This window comes from Panulirus ornatus, chromosome 23 (genome assembly GCF_036320965.1).
Source record: "Panulirus ornatus isolate Po-2019 chromosome 23, ASM3632096v1, whole genome shotgun sequence".
Lineage (NCBI taxonomy): Eukaryota > Metazoa > Arthropoda > Malacostraca > Decapoda > Palinuridae > Panulirus > Panulirus ornatus.
Window position 1 is genome coordinate 19,114,699 of NC_092246.1, and position 17,166 is coordinate 19,131,864.

The following is a 17,166-nucleotide window of genomic DNA, read 5'->3' on the forward strand; positions in this document are numbered from 1 at the left end:
TGCTATTTGATTACCTAATGATGTAGTGGTAAGGGCGACGTGATCCAATGTGTATCGGTGTAAAAACAAAAAACTGATGGGGTAAGGTGTGCTGTTGACACACACACACACACACACACCCCTATCTACTAGCCTGTGAGTAGCGCTCCTGCAGGAACGTTCACCAGTCCACACCCACCCACCACAAAATGATCCGCCCACCTGACAGCGATTTGCTACTTCTGCCGCTGTTCAGTGCTTCGTGTCGGCTGGTTAGTGTCAGATCCGATAGTGTGATGTGAAAAGGTGGTGTGTAGAGACAGACTTCCTTGGTAGATGCTGACAGTCTTGAGCATGAAGTGTTCTGTAGTTTCGTGACTTTGCTATGGTGTGTAATTGACTCGCATATCGGGAGCACCAGTGGCCTGTTTTTGCGACATTGTTCATCGGGTTTCGACTTATGGATTGGTCTGTGTAGTGACCTTAGTCTAAGGTATGCTTCTGTTTATACTCTGTTCTTATTTTGGTATGTTATGACCTTTGATTAAGTAGTGTTAGGCGTTAATGACGTGTTGTTACCTCTTTTTTTTTTTATGCTGTCCCTGTATGTTGTGATATATTTTATCCGCTGTGTTGTATCTTGTGTTGTGTGAACGTGTTGTGACAAGTTCTTGTGAGTGTTATTATTGCATGTTACGGGAAGAGAGTTTTACACTCTTGTTGCCCCATCTCTCAACCTTGTAATAATATATGTAGCATGTCTTCGCTCCTACGTATGTATACACGCACACCCTAGCCTGTGTGTGCTACTGTGTGTTTGTGTCTTTTGAATTGCCCTTGTAAGTTGCCACTCACTGCGTGTTCGTCTTATTTTACGTTCCGTTGTGGCTGGGTTCCTTCTCATCATCTATCATATTATCAGTCATATACATTTTGGGTTTGTTTCTCTTCACTCACAATAGTTGGATATACAAATTATACATGGGGTTAGATTCGAAGTCGCCCGACTTCAACCGGCCATCTAGGCCACATTAATCCTACCTCAGTACACCACATATAATGTTTGCCAGCCCTCCCTTTTCGATCTACCACACCACACATTAGTATACTGTGTATTTCTTGATATTACAGTGTGACCTTTCGTCCTCCAAATGACCCCAGTGGAGTTCTGAGTTGTGGCCTGTGTTTCTGTGACGCGCCATACAATCTTGCACCATAGATTATCTACCTACGTATCGATTAGTTTAGATGAAGAATTATTGCTTGGAAAAAGGAAATTATCATGGTAATTTAGTGGATTCTGAAAATCTTGATAGTATGTAAATTGGGCTTTATTTCAGCTGTTGTTTATATGAAAAGGGAAGTAAGACTTTAGATTCACGAGAACACATCTGAAGTGACCTGCAGTGAAAGAAGAGGTGTCACATTTATGACAGTTTATTTTTGTGAAGGTCACTAAGTTTACCGACGTATACAAGTGTAGTTCAGTTTTACTTTACGCAAATAATGGGTAAGCTTGTTTCGCCATTGGTGTACTACTGGTGGAGGGGATTGGGAGGGCGCGCTGCCTGTAGAAAAAGGAACTTCTTATAGTATTCTATCACTGGTCACTCCCCCCCCCTCCCCCCTTCCACACTGATGCCCCAGTTGGTGCAATGGCACGCCTCTCAGCTCACCGCATTGCTGCACCAGCTAGTGCAATGGCGCACCTCTCAGCTCACCATATTGCTGCACCAGCTGGTGCAATGGCACTGCGGCTGCTTCCAGCTGGTAGTATGGCGCAGCGCAAAGACAGTTGTTGTTATTCTTCGTCTTTCTTTTAGCTCTTGCGTCTCGGCACACCACCCCTTACTTTCATGATCTTGTCACTTCCCGGGGACGTCCTCTCCCTCCGCATCTATTGAGTTCATCAGGTTCGAACACTGTTCTTGGGTCTTGGAATCCATGTTATCTTCCTCGTCACTTACAGAAAATCTCTCGGTGAAGGAGACTGTTGGGAGACCCCTTGAACGGTCCTCTGGGGAATATAGCGAATCCATGGTCTTCCTTATTTCCTACGCCACGCGTGACGCACAAGTCCTCTTCAGAAGACAAGACTGGACTGTGAGGAGGTTGACAGACGCCTTTGTTCATGGGGAGTCGTGACGCTCGGAGGCAAGTTGTCTGACGTACGTCTGGTGCGTGGCGTCTTTGCTTCCCACCTCCCTCAGGAAGGTATTGCGTTGTTGCCCCGGTAACCGGAGAGCCAGTGTGGCTGCCTACCCTGACTGACCTTGGCCATGACCCTCACCTCACTGTAAAGATCTGTTCTTTGTCGAGACCGGAAAACATGTTTCTGGGTGTTTATTGTCCCAGTGTTGTCGGCTCGAGGTGTGGAGGAGAGGGGCTGGGAGGCTGAGGACCAGTGTGTCATCATTACACTTGACCTGGAACCAGTGTGTATGTGTTGGCGCGGGTGCTGGGTAATGGGGTGGGGTTGGTGGAGGGGTTGAGGATTGTGTTGCTGGCTGTGGTCACGGTGGTGTCTCTCTCTCCCCCGACCCCCCACTCAGTGCTGAGTGTTTTTGTTCTTTGTGTTGCAATCGATGTTGGTGTGTTGGCATTGCTATTGTTTGTGTTCTTGTTGGTAGAAATGATTGGTGTTTTTGTTCTGAATCAGATTGTTTTCTATATTGCCTTCGATCATTGTCTGTTAATAGCAAAAATTATCTATATTTCATATTCGTAGGCTATTTACCACCTCTACAAGGTAGCGTCAAGAACAGACGACATTAGCTAGCGTCAGGAACAGACGACATTAGCCTTCGAAGATGAATCTTCTTTGGCCCCTGCCTCTGTTCCTACGTTTGGAAAGAAACATTACTGGAATAGAGGATTTCATACCCCTTGCTCCTGCCCCTGTCTGCCGCTTTTTACGGCAAGCAAGTAGAATATGGGTACGAATTTTAAGTTTATTGATTCAGCACATCTAAAAGCTGAAATTATACAGAGAATGTGTAAAAACAATAGGACTATAAAGAGGGCTGAGGGTGGAAAACAGACAGTCATTACAAAAATATGATGGGCTTGATCACCGTGGTGGGAATGGGGCTGCTATTATCGAGGCTTGCATAAGTTCGGGTGAGCTCGATGTGGTTGTGGTGCCGTATTGCATCCCGCGGGCGAAGGACCTCTGCTGGCGGATGAAGGCGGCGGGGATGATGCAGCTGCCTCTCCTCCCCTTATGTTTTGGACGAGGTATAGGCGATGTCTGGAGAGAAGCTGGGAGGATCAGTGTATCCAGCATGTTATGATAGGTGGTTTAAAAAGGGGTCCCGTCGATCACCGAGCGTGTGCCCCCAAAACCACACACACACACCCCTTCCAGCAGCTCAGGTTGTGTGGAGGATAGGAAAGGAGAGCTGGAAGATGGCGAGGCTTTCTAAGAGTGAAATTTAATCACGTGTTCTTGAATACAGGTGCAGGGGGTTCTAGCTCGTTAAGTATTTGTATTTGGGTAACCATTCCCATACCTCAAAGGCCACTGCTAAGGTAAGCAAGCCACTAAATGTAAACACTAACCGCGACCCTCGGACATATACGAGCTGGCGGCTCTGACCAATGCCACTTGCCTCGGGCATTGTTGCTAAACACTATCCACTTACATCACTAACTTTCAGTTATCTAGTTATTTCAGGTAGATCACATATTCATACAAACAACGCCTTATTTGTATATGTAGCATCTTCTGGTACGTCAGGAGTTTGGGTAAGGTAGAGGAATAGCCACTATGTTGAAGCTAGGCTGCTCCACGAAAGTTTCGTCCGTCAAAACTTCTCATACGCAGCAGAGATTTTTTGCTAGTGGTTGTATAAACATTTATAAAACGTGTAGTCAGTTTTATCATATCTGTAAGGTATATTATGGTCTTATGAAGAAAGGAGTAACATATGGTGCCTATAATTGTAAAATAGTAGTGGTGAGATTAAGTTTTTACACAAGAATGGGAACTTTTTTTTTTTAAGCATATCATGTTAGAAGACAGGATGGCAACACCGAAGCCCATGACGAACACTCGCTCCCGGCTCGTGTTGTTGTTGCCATGAAAGGTGTGGGTCATTGTGTAAGGTGGTTATAACACACTCCACAGTAGTAGCAGCTTCGTAATAACTGTATGTGTCTGCCTGCAGGCCCAACCACAAACCTCTTTCGCAACACCCAGGTCAGTTTTTGTAATGACTCCTGCTACCTCAGAAAAGAATTTGTTGAACTTGCCATTCTTTCGTTTGCTCTCCTTTCCTACTCCTTTGTTATTAGATTAAGCCTTTCCTATACTGCAAAAGGCTGTCGTAATATGGCTAGCTGTAGTAGTCGATGAATTGATTCAGGTAGTGTCAGAGGTGAAGGGCATGATCCTGGACAGAGTGGGATACACAATTTGCAAGTTGTCGTGGTGTTGGCTGCACTGAGACTCAGCGGGTCTTTAAACTCTAATTACTACACGTATTTAAAGTAATCTTCTGTACAGTTTATTACCTAAAGGTCCCACCTTGCGTCTACCCCCACGTTACTGCCTAGGCACAGTGCATAAGTATACCTTTGCTATAGTTGTGCGTATGATTGTAAACTACACTTTCGTCATTTTTAAGGGAAACTTAAATTTTCAAACGCAAAAGGAAAATGGTCTGTTTTACCTGAGGTGCGTCGAGGGCAAGTGTGGTGTTACATCACACTACACCTCCACTGGTCATGTGTACGTGATTGCATGGTCCAAATGCCAAGTCATGTGTAATGGTTAGGTCACAGGAAGTGCCTGAGGTTGCCATTCTGATCGACAATTACAGGCGGAACGGAATTCAGATGCCGCGTCATATTGGCACACACACACACACACACACACACCTCACTTGACGGCGATGTACGTCCTCACTTGCTCTGAAGGGCCATTGACGCGAGACTAATAAGACGACCTGGCCATTACACGGTGTGGTGAGCCACAGACTTGCTCGGCCACACTAGATGCTAATTATACCAAGCGAAAATACAGATTTATATATAGTTGGTGTGGAGGGACGAGCTAGGCCAAGCTAAACCATTTGGCGAAGGTTTAACCATGGGGAACATAAGTGCAGTACGTTTTTGACCAGGTGAATGAGTGGTTACTGGTGTATCATCTGCGCTTACTGAAGTAAAAACGTTTGGCAATAACTGTGAAATCAGTGGGTGAGTGATAGTATACTGGGGGTAGAGGAAGTATTTAAACAGGTAGTCGTGGGGTGGAGGAAATATCCAAACCAGTGGGCGTGTGGGAGGGTAGTAGGGGTTGAGGAAGATTCTGAAAGGGGTAGAGGAAGACCTACGGCTGAGAGGGGAATATCAGTTAAGTACCACACTGTTTACCTTGCTGTGATTCCCGCACCACAAGTCGGGAACATGTTCACAATTCTTTTCCTCCAGTCTGACCTCTGCTTCTCTTGACCAACTTCCTTGTCCGCCACGCAACAGAAAAGATGCAGAAATGGAGATGCGAAAAGGCCATCCTGGGCCGCTCTTGCATAATACATAAACAGATCAGCGTACTGGCTCTCTCGACTTTCTCTATCCATTACCTGGACCTCGTCCGGCAGTTCAAGGAAGAAAGGTACTGCATCATCTTACCCGCGGTTACAATATCCACCCTGAGATTCCTTGTTCCCATTGGTTGCAGTTCGGTGTTGTATTGGAAAGAAGCTATTCTAAACTCGTGCAGATCACACGAGAACAGCCCCATCGCAAAAATTGTGAAGGACGCCAAGAATTTGTGATTACATACTATATTCCACCTTTATATTAAGTACCGATTTTTTTTATTGAATTAAGTAACAAGGAATTGTCATCATTTTTCAGACTTAGATGGGAAGTTATGACTGTGAGGTCTGTGGTATCGTATGTATACAAACATCATCGCTTTCATTGGGAAGTGACGTACTCTGGTAGTGCATTGTTATTGTTGGTATGATTCCCGGATTCGGTCATCAGAGTTTACTGTAAGGTTTTTTGGGGAGTGCGGTGATCGAGAGAGAGAGTTAAGTATTAACATTAAGACAAGGAAGAGCGTAATTATCGTTCGTACTCAGCCGGAGTACTGGACTGGCGACCGGCAAAGTAGTCTGTGGCTGCCTTGAGGTGCGGGGCTGTTTTGACGCGAGGCATGTACCGCTTTGGTGCGCACCTATTTGCACCGCTTTGGTGCGCACCTATTTGTACTCTTGCCACCCACCACCGTCATCACCACCACCACCACCACAGAACTTTTACTTTCTCAGAGAGTGTCTTTCCTCTCGTACGTTTCATAATGATATGACAACGTTCGTTATGTCATATGGCTCAGCAGTAATTAATAGTTTGACACTTGTAACGACAAATGACGGTGGATTACGATCACCGGGAGCCGTAATTGCAGTGATGGTTATGGCAAGAGAACGATTCATTATGTACTGGAGATGATTTGACACTCACAACACGATGGTGCAACCCCCTTGAGCACGACGGTACGGTTCTTGGGAATAAGGTCCATGGGATATCTCAGATCTAAGGACACGTTATCATACTCAAAAGTGTGTTCGAGAGATTTAAAATGGGTACAGAGAACAGAGTTCAGGCCTGGGAAGGATAACTGATAAACGTGTGTTTCTGTTCTAATGTGATGGGAAGAAATGCTTTTCCCTGGGGTAAGACCCGAGTGGAGTGGTGTGAGCATATCCGGGCCGGATGGAGTATGGAGATTACCTCGATCTTTGGTTCCCCACACTCTGTCTCCGTGACTGATGACTCTCCCACCAGGGTGTCTCGGTGACTGATAACTGTATTCCGTCTGCTTCCGTCTGCCTGCCTCTCTGGTATAGAGGTCCTCCTCCTCTGACCATCCTCTTTAGTGCCACTAGTAAGACGTGGCAGCTCCCACTGCCTCGTCTGGAACACATCAGCCCCTTCAGGAGCTCACACACACACACACACACACACACACACACACACACACACACACACATGGGGACTGGGACAGAGGGTAGGATGTAGGGAAGGTGATGCTGAGGATAGAAGGTTAAGAATGGAGGGATAGAAGATGGGGATGGAGAGAAACTGGTCAGGGACACGAAAGATGAAGAGAATGGATAGGAGAGGATAGATTGAAGGAGGAATTGATGTGAAGATGAGAAAGACAGAAGTGGGAAAGGGGCTTGATAAGGTATTGAGGTAAGGGAAAAGAAGAAAGGAGGAACAAGGGCGATGGAAGGGAGGTAGGAGTGAAAGAAAGAGGCTAGGGATGGAGGCGAAGGAAAGGAGGGATAGAAATGAAGGAATAAGGGCAGAGATGAAGGAAAGGAGGATGGATGGAAGAGGGGAGGAGGAAGTGATGAATAGCACGAAATAGGAATAAGTATAATGGGGCGTTAAGTGAGGGGGAGTATAAAGGATGGGAGAGGGAAACAGCGGCTCAGAGAGGGGAGGAATATTTAACATGGGGAGAGAGGAGAGGAGGAGACGAAGACAGTCCAGGGGAGAGAGGAGGTGACGAGGACAGGCTAGGGGAGAGAGGAGGTGACGAGGACAGGCCCGGGGAGAGGGGGAGGTGACGAGGACATGCCAGGGGAGAGAGAAGGTGACGAGGACAGGCCAGGGAAGAGAGAAGGTGACGAGGACAGGCCAGGGGAGAGAGGAGGTGACGAGGACAGGCCAGGGGAGAGAGGAGGTGACGAGGACAGACCAGGGGAGAGAGGAGGTGACGAGGACAGGCCAGGGGAGAGGAGGAGGTGACGAGGACAGGCCGGGGGAGAGTGGAGGTGACGAGGACAGGCCAGGGGAGAGAGAAGGTGACGAGGACAGACCAGGGGAGAGAGAAGGTGACGAGGATAGGCCAGGGGAGAGAGGAGGTGACGAGGACAGGCCAGGGGAGAGAGAAGGTGACGAGGACAAGCCTGTGGAGAGTGGAGGTGACGAGGACAGGCCAGGGGAGAGAGAAGGTGACGAGGACAGACCAGGGGAGAGAGAAGGTGACGAGGATAGGCCAGGGGAGAGAGGAGGTGACGAAGACAGGCCAGGGGAGAGAGAAGGTGACGAGGACAAGCCAGTGGAGAGTGGAGGTGACGAGGACAGGCCCGGGGAGAGGGGGAGGTGACGAGGACATGCCAGGGGAGAGAGAAGGTGACGAGGACAGGCCAGGAGAGAGGGGGAGGTGACTAGGACAGGCCAGGGGAGAGAGGAGGTGACGAGGACAGGCCAGGGGAGACAGGAGGTGACGAGGACAGGCCAGGGGAGAGAGGAGGTGACGAGGACAGGCTCGGGAAGAGAGAAGGTGACGAGGACTGGTCAGGGGAGAGACGATGACGACGATAGGCCTTGAGGGAGGAGTAGGAGCTGACGAGAAGAAGAAAAGGATGAAGGGGAGATGTAGGGAAGAAGAGACGGATGACGACCAGATGAGAGATATGGGAGAAGGAGGAAGAAGAGGAGAGAGAAAGAATGAAGAAAATATTGAAGACTCGCTAGAGTTGTTGAATGTAAGTTACCAGAGGACTAGATCAACCTGTCTTGCCATACGTCTATCCTATAGGAACCAATCCAACATTTGTCCTGTCCTTCCCTCCTCTCCATTGATCGAAGCTCCTTCGAAGGATAATGATCAGCTGACGACACTCTTTACCCGATGAACTCTGACCTCTGAACCCTGGAGCAGGAAGCCCCAGGCCCTAGCTAATTCCCTAGCTTTGGTCTTGTGTGTTGTGAGAGTAAAGGTCCCTGTTTACTGAATGGTGTCTGGGTAACTTATCTCAACGCCTCAGAAAACGGTACTGTAGAATTTTGTATTATTGTAATGTTTTACGATCGAAGCTGTGGTATCAAGAAGGACGTCAACGTGAATACAGGAAAAAGAAAAGAAATAGCTGCATAGTTGTTGTTTTTTCGTGGATCAAAGGAAATGCCCCCTGAGGAGCAAGAGTGTTGACTGAGAATCAAAGGAATATGGCTCGATTGTAGGTTTGGAAAGGGGGAGAGAGAGAGAGAGAGAGAGAGAGAGAGAGAGAGAGAGAGAGAGAGAGAGAGAGAGAGAGAGAGAAACTAATATCCCCTTCATGTTAGATGGAAACATAACAATGGGTCTTCCCTCTCCCTCTATGGTAGGGGCCCGGCTTTGGGGGGCGTAATATCATCTGGTATCATCAGGTCCAGCTGGTGTAGGTAGTGGCCCATCAGTTGGTGTCATTAGGTCCAGCTGGTGTAGGTGGTGTCCCATCAGCTGGTGTCAATAGATCCAGCTGGTGTAGGTGGTGGCCCATCGGCTGGTGTGAGTAGGTCCAGCTGGTGTGGGTGGTGGCCCATCAGCTGGTATCAGTAGATCCAACTGGTGTAGGTGGTGGCCCATCAGCTGGTGTCAATAGATCCAGCTGGTGTAGGTGGTGGCCCATCAGCTGGTGTCAATAGATCCAGCTGGTGTAGGTGGTGGCCCATCAGCTGGTGTTAGTAGGTCCAGCTGGTGTAAGTGGTGGCCCATCATTTGGTGTCAATAGGTCCAGCTGGTGTAGGTGGTGGCCCATCAGCTGGTGTCAGTGGTGTAGGTGGTGGCCCATCAGCTGGTGTCAGTGGTGTAGGTGGTGGCGCATCAGCTGGTGTCAGTGGTGTAAGTGGTATCCCTGACGTGCTCTGTCAGGGAATAGGCAAGGAAAGCTCTCACACACAGACTCATATGGATCATCACCTGCATATGTTTGCAGACGATGCAAAGGTCACGAGGAAAGGTGAAAAGCTTGGGGGACTGCATCCGCTTACAAGGGGACCTTGACACACTCCAAAGTTTGCCTGATACGTGGATGATGAAGGTTGAAGTAAGTAAACTTAAGGTAAGAAGCGTATGAAGGCCACGCTATTGATTATCATCCTATAGGGAATACGCTCCTGGACTCTGAATACGAGGAGGACTTGGCAGGCGACCATCGTCCTTAACCCTTCGCCAGGGGAGTGCCCTAAGGTTCAGAGATCTAGCCAGGTGATGATGGATCGTCCGTCTGTCTCCCAGGGGGAACGGCAGCGGGGTGGACGACAAAACAGATGTCATCGGGGGAAACTTTTTGACCCGTCTGACGGGAGGTGCGCGCGCGCGCGCGCGCGCGTGTGTGTGTGTGTGTGTGTGTGTGTGTGTGTGTGTGTGTGTGTGTGTGTGTGTGTGTGTGTGTGTAAAGCGTAGTGGTGGTGTAGTAACTTAGGTCGGAGGTGGTAGGTACAGGGGTGTAGAGGTGGTGACTAGGAGGGACGTAGATTCAAGGGCTGGTGTAGGGTCTAGCAATGGTATAGTGTCCAGGTCTGGCTGGCTTAGTGGAAGGTCCGTGGCTTGCAAGAGGCGTGTATACGAAGGACTGAAGACCTGATGGTCTGTGACGAGGTTCCTTGCTGGTGGAGTGTCGTAGTATTCTGAGCATCTTAATACCATCTGAGTTGGCATATCTTGCAGACAGAACCAGAATAGTAGAACAGAGGGACACTTCTCCACCCACCTCTCCCTCCGGCTCAACAGCCGGCGGGATGTAGTATGTATAACGTATACTACACTAGGAGTTTTATGGGAATGTGTGGATAGAAAACATCGCCAGACTAGATGCAGAGGAATACTTCAGAGAGGAGGCCCAGAATCTGACAGGCGTAAAAGATTGTAAGGGAGAAGGGGCGAGGAGGGAGTCGGAAGGCTTCGGAAGGAGGGCTGTGTGGAGGGAGCCGGGAGGGAGGAGGGACCAAACGGAGGGAAAAGAATGGTTGAGTGTCAGCCAGATGATGACGTCACTGCAGCAAAATGGTCTTGATTGCTTGTCTGGGTATTGACTTGGGCCTCTCACGGTGGCCACATGAAATATTGTCCCTCTGTCTGTCCCCTCTGTCTCTTTATATCTGTCTGTCTGTTCATCTATCCACCTGCCCATCCAAACACCCATCTGTCATTCTGTCCCTCAATCTCTTTGTCTCTCTGGTTCACCTAGGTAAATATATGGATAAAAGAAAGAGGACTCTTATATCAAAGGAAGACTTGGAATATGAAACCCCCCAGTGTTTCGGACAAGAAAAACAATCTCGCTTGGTAATCACATCAGCTCCGCCCAGATGACAAAAGACTCAAATTTGGCCACCAACGCTGACGTGGCCATTGTAAACTTTTACATTCCTCTCCACTCGTAATCTTGGAGGCGAGGAGCCTGGCAGTGTGGGGAGGGCCTTGGTGGTTTAGTTTGGAGTGTGGGGGAGGGCCTAGTGGTTTATCTGGGAGTGTGGGGAGGAGCCTAGGGGTTTAGTTTTGAGTGTGAGGAGGGCCCAAGGGTTTAGCTGGGGGTGTGGGGGGAGCTTAGGAGTTTAGTTTTGAGTGTGGGGAGGAGCCTACGGGTTTAATTGGGAGTGTGGGGAGGGTCTAAGGGTTTAGCTGGGAGTGTGGGGAGGAGCCTACAGGTTTAGCTGGGAGTGTGGAGAGGAGCCTACGGCTTTAGCTGAGACCTACTAACAAAAGTACGTTGAGGACGACGTATGTGTACCTTGGAACAGAATCATCGTAAGTCAACTTGTCTTCCCGTAACATCTCTTCCAGATACTCACACACGCTCACAGAATAACTCTGGGGTTTCCAGAAGAGTAAGAATAAAAAAGAAAAGACCCAGATATGATCTCCAAATATTTAAGGTCCTGATATAGCCTGGAGACATCGGCTTCACCTCCCCATCACTGTCATGGAGACTAACAATACACCTGAGAGAGTGATGCTCCTGAGCAACATATACTCCACCAACGCTCAAGGAATCAGACCAGAGACGACCAGGCAAACAGCACCAACACCACCAGCACAGTCTCAAGATCCAGCCATAACAGGAGGAAGCCAGTGGATCCTAGAAGCCATCTTGATATACGAATTTTCACCTACCTCTTAATGAGTAAGTGATCTCATGCATTACCCTTTGCGGCTAGCCAGTAGCTCCCAGTCGAGGATAGATGAGAGCGTGCGAGCCATATCTCACAGCCAATAAGACGTTATTCCTAGGGCGTGCTACTTTTGCGACCGCTCCAAACAACAGATTATATGGATTTTCAGGGGCGACGCGTGTCGATAGACAGACCCAGAGGACATAAAACAGTCAGGGTAAACCACGGAATGGTCTGTGCGATGAACGGGCCGCCAAAGGCGAAGGCCCGTGTCGCGCTGGATGTGCCACAGTCTCTTGAGTGTGGACGGTGGGCTTTGGTCTCGGTTCTTTACTCGTGACAGCTGGAGAGTGGATGTGAGCAAGTGGAGACGTTGTCTGTCTGTTCCTTGAGCTGCCTTCCTAAAGAGGGAAACGGAATAGGTATGAATATATATATATATATATATATATATATATATATATATGTATGTATGTATGTATATATAATCCTTTACTTGTATATGCCTCTTACTCACACACATACTATCATTCTTCGACTATTTCTATCACCTCCTTCTCTAATTTTGTTCCCTTTTTCTTTCCACAGAAGCAGACGAGGTAAGGCATCAGAATTTTGCTTCACTGAATCACTTTCGTCACCACTCTGAGCTGATGGCAGGCGTTACGGGGCGATTTAATGTGGTAGATGGTATGAGGAGGGGTGGCCATAACGTGGGTCAGACGGTCGGAGAAGGGAGGAGGGGGCCTTCGACGTGGACTAGTCGGGAAGGAGACGGTAGATAGCGATCATCCCTGTAGGCCAGACGGTAGAAAAGGAGATGGTGCCAGCAGCGCCCGGCCTGGTCGCTGGTGGAGTGCCATAGCTTCAGATTGGATCTCTCTTTAAGAGGGAGAGGCAGAGTCTGGGGGCATCTCCTCCTCCTCCAGCCCCAGCCCCAGCCCCATAAGGAGAGAGAAGTTAGTTAAACGTAAAGATGGAGTAAGAGAGACAGACAGAAAAGAGATGGAGAGAGAGAGAGAGAGAGAGAGAGAGAGAGAGAGAGAGAGAGAGAGAGAGAGAGAGAGAGAGAGAGAGAGAGAGAGGAGGTGGAAAGGACATGATTTACCAATACATTTTATCAGATTCAGCGGCGTCAGCACTGCAGGAGGAGAGTGAAGTGTTCTTACAACCCAATAGTGAGTGGGGAAGTGTGGGTGAGGAGGAGAGGTGGTGACGGTGAGAGTGTATGTGAGAGGTAAGGTCGTCTGAACCAGCGTTAGGAAACTGGTGTTACTTCACTCGTCTTCTTGTGTTGCTAGTGAGGATAGTGTAGTGTTACCAGTGAGGATAGTGTAGTGTTACTAGTGAGGATAGTGTAGTGTTACTAGTGAGGATAGTGTAGTGTTACCAGTGAGGATAGTGTAGTGTTACCCGTGAGGATAGTGTAGTGTTACCAGTGAGGACGGTGTAGTGCTACCAGTGAGGATAGTGTAGCGTTACCAGTGAGGACGGTGTAGTGCTAACAGTGAGGATAGTGTAGTGTTACCATCGAGGATAGTGTAGTGTTACCAGTGAGGATAGTGTAGTGTTACCAGTGAGGATAGTGTAGTGTTAACAGTGAGGACAGTGTAGTGTTAACAGTGAGGATAGTGTAGTGTTAACAGTGAGGATAGTGTAGTGTTACCATCGAGGATAGTGTAGTGTTACCAGTGAGGATAGTGTAGTGTTACCAGTGAGGATAGTGTAGTGTTAACAGTGAGGACAGTGTAGTGTTAACAGTGAGGATAGTGTAGTGTTAACAGTGAGGATAGTGTAGTTTTAACAGTGAGGATAGTGTAGTGTTACCAGTGAGGATAGTGTATGGTTACCAATGAGGACGGTGTAGTGTTACCAGTGAGGATAGTGTAGTGTTACCAGTGAGGACAGTGTAGTGTTACCAGCGAGGATAGTGTTACCAGTGAGGACGGTGTAGTGTTATCAGTGAGGATGATGTGGCGTTACTAGTGAGGATACTATAGTGTTACCAGTGAGGATAGTGGCGTTACATGCGTTATCTGTAATTTATGAAATCATAATTTGATGAGGTGAATTTCGTAATTACATTAGAGTATGCGTCAAATGATCCCAATGGCGATTATGACCATTATCTATTCTTTTCATCTCCTGATCACATTTGGTTAATGAGATCAGGCGTGTCGTACTGGCTAGGCTTGGAGGTTACCCTGGACATGGAGGTCGTAAGATAGCAGTACTATCCAGGTCGTCTCATCTACTCACGGCAGGTCGCTGTGCCCCCTTAAGGAAGGGGTGGACGACGGGTCGTTCTCCTGGCGAGGTGGGTCGTTTCACTCATGCTCCCCAGGTCGTCTTATAACTCCCAGCTCTGGGCCATTACCTTGCTCTAATAACTCCCATCTTTGAGCTTTTATCAGTAGCGCATTTTCTTTAAATATTTCGCGAGGTGTGTGTGTGAGTGTGTGTGTGTGTGTGTGTGTGTGTGTGTGTGTGTGTGTGTGTGTGCTTTCGGGGAAGAAGTTATATACTCGTGTTACCCTGTCTCTTAAAACCTTGTATATATATACATATGTACCATGTCTTCGCTCCTGCACACACACACACACACACACACACACACACACACACACACACACACACACACACACAGAGCTCGCCAAGAGACGGAGGGCGCTTTGGGGAGGGGTTGGGGGGTCATGTGAGCCGTGAATATAGAGTTTAGCTTCCTCAGCTAAAGTGATAAAAAGGATTCAGAAACTTATCAGAAATTTTGGCACACAGGAAATCCATTAAAACTTGTGGTGGAGACCGTAGTAGCCTACCACCCTGGGTTTTTGTTCCCCTCACCGTGGGTTTTGTTCACAGCAACGTGGTTTTTTGTTCCCTTCCCAGTGGTTTAGTACCCTTTCCAGTGGTTTAGTACCCTTCCCCGTGGTTTAGTACCCTTCCCAGTCGTTTATTTCCTTTCCCAGTGGTTTAATTCCCTTTCCAGTGTTTTAGTTCCCAGTGGTTTTGTTCCCTTCCCAGTGGTTTAATACCCTTCCCCGTGGTTTAGTTCCCTTCTCATTGGTTTACTTCCCTTCCCAGTGGTTTTGTTCCCTTCCCAGTGGTTTAATACCCTTCCCCGTGGTTTAGTTCCCCTTTCCTAGTGGTTTAGCTCTTCCAGTGGTTTTGTTCCCTACCCAGTGGTTCAGTCCCCTTCCCAGTGGTTTAGTTTCCTTTTCCCAGTGGTTTTTGATGATAAAACCTCTGGGTTTCGTTCAATAAAGGGGACCATCCGGCCTGAAAACTTTCCCCATAACTTTTTTTCTTATTACTAATTTGTTCTATTTTTTTCATCATTTTATTTGTCGTTTGGTCATTAATTTATCAATTTGTTTAGTTACATATTTTTAGGAGTTTCATAATGGATGCAATACGTGGCTGTGGTCCACAGGTACAGGAATGATTACAGCGAGTGTTTTGTAAGATTCTGCGCTCGGCCGTCTGTCTGTCTGGCTGTCTGTCTGTCTAGCTGGTTGGCTGTCTCTCTGGCTGTCTGTCTGTCTGTCTGTGTGGCTTGCTGGCTGGCTGGGCTGTCTTTCTGATAGCTGGCTTGCTGTCTGTCTGTCTGTCTGTCTGGCTGTCTGTCTGTCTGGTTGGCTCGCTGTTTCTTTGTCTGTCTGGCTGGCTGGCTGTCTCTCTGTCTGTCTATATATATATATATATATATATATATATATATATATATATATATATATATATATATATATATATATATATATATATATATACATACATATATATATATATATATATATATATATATATATATATATATATATATATATATATATATATATACATTATTATTTATTTTATTATACTTTGTCGCTGTCTCCCGCGTTTGCGAGGTAGCGCAAGGAAACAGACGAAAGAAATGGCCCAACCCCCCCCCCCCCCCCATACACATGTATATACATACGTCCACACACGCAAATATACATACCTACACAGCTTTCCATGGTTTACCCCAGACGCTTCACATGCCTTGATTCAATCCACTGACAGCACGTCAACCCCGGTATACCACATCGCTCCAATTCACTCTATTCCTTGCCCTCCTTTCACCCTCCTGCATGTTCAGGCCCCGATCACACAAAATCTTTTTCACTCCATCTTTCCACCTCCAATTTGGTCTCCCTCTTCTCCTCGTTCCCTCCACCTCCGACACATATATCCTCTTGGTCAATCTTTCCTCACTCATTCTCTCCATGTGCCCAAACCACTTCAAAACACCCTCTTCTGCTCTCTCAACCACGCTCTATTTATTTCCACACATCTCTCTTACCCTTACGTTACTTACTCGATCAAACCACCTCACACCACACATTGTCCTCAAACATCTCATTTCCAGCACATCCATCCTCCTGCACACAACTCTATCCATAGCCCACGCCTCGCAACCATACAACATTGTTGGAACCACTATTCCCTCAAACATACCCATTTTTGCTTTCCGAGATAATGTTCTCGACTTCCACACATTCTTCAAGGCCCCCAGAATTTTCGCCCCCTCCCCCACCCTATGATCCACTTCCGCTTCCATGGTTCCATCCGCTGCCAGATCCACTCCCAGATATCTAAAACTCTTCACTTCCTCCAGTTTTTCTCCATTGAAACTCACCTCCCACTTGACTTATATACATATATATACATATATATACATATATATATATATATATATATATATATATATATATATATATATATATATATATATATATATATATACATATATAAGCAAAAATGGGTATGTTTGAAGGAATAGTAGTTCCAACAATGTTGTATGGTTGCGAGGCGTGGGCTATGGATAGAGTTGTGCGCAGGAGGATGGATGTGCTGGAAATGAGATGTTTGAGGATAATGTGTGGTGTGAGGTGGTTTGATCGAGTAAGTAACGTAAGGGTAAGAGAGATGTGTGGAAATAAAAAGAGCGTGGTTGAGAGAGCAGAAGAGGGTGTTTTAAAATGGTTTGGGCACATGGAGAGAATGAGTGAGGAAAGATTGACCAAGAGGATATATGTGTCGGAGGTGGAGGGAACGAGGAGAAGAGGGAGACCAAATTGGAGGTGGAAAGATGGAGTGAAAAAGATTTTGTGTGATCGGGGCCTGAACATGCAGGAGGGTGAAAGGAGGGCAAGGAATAGAGTGAATTGGAGCGATGTGGTATACAGGGGTTGACGTGCTGTCAGTGGATTGAATCAAGGCATGTGAAGCGTCCGGGGTAAACCATGGAAAGCT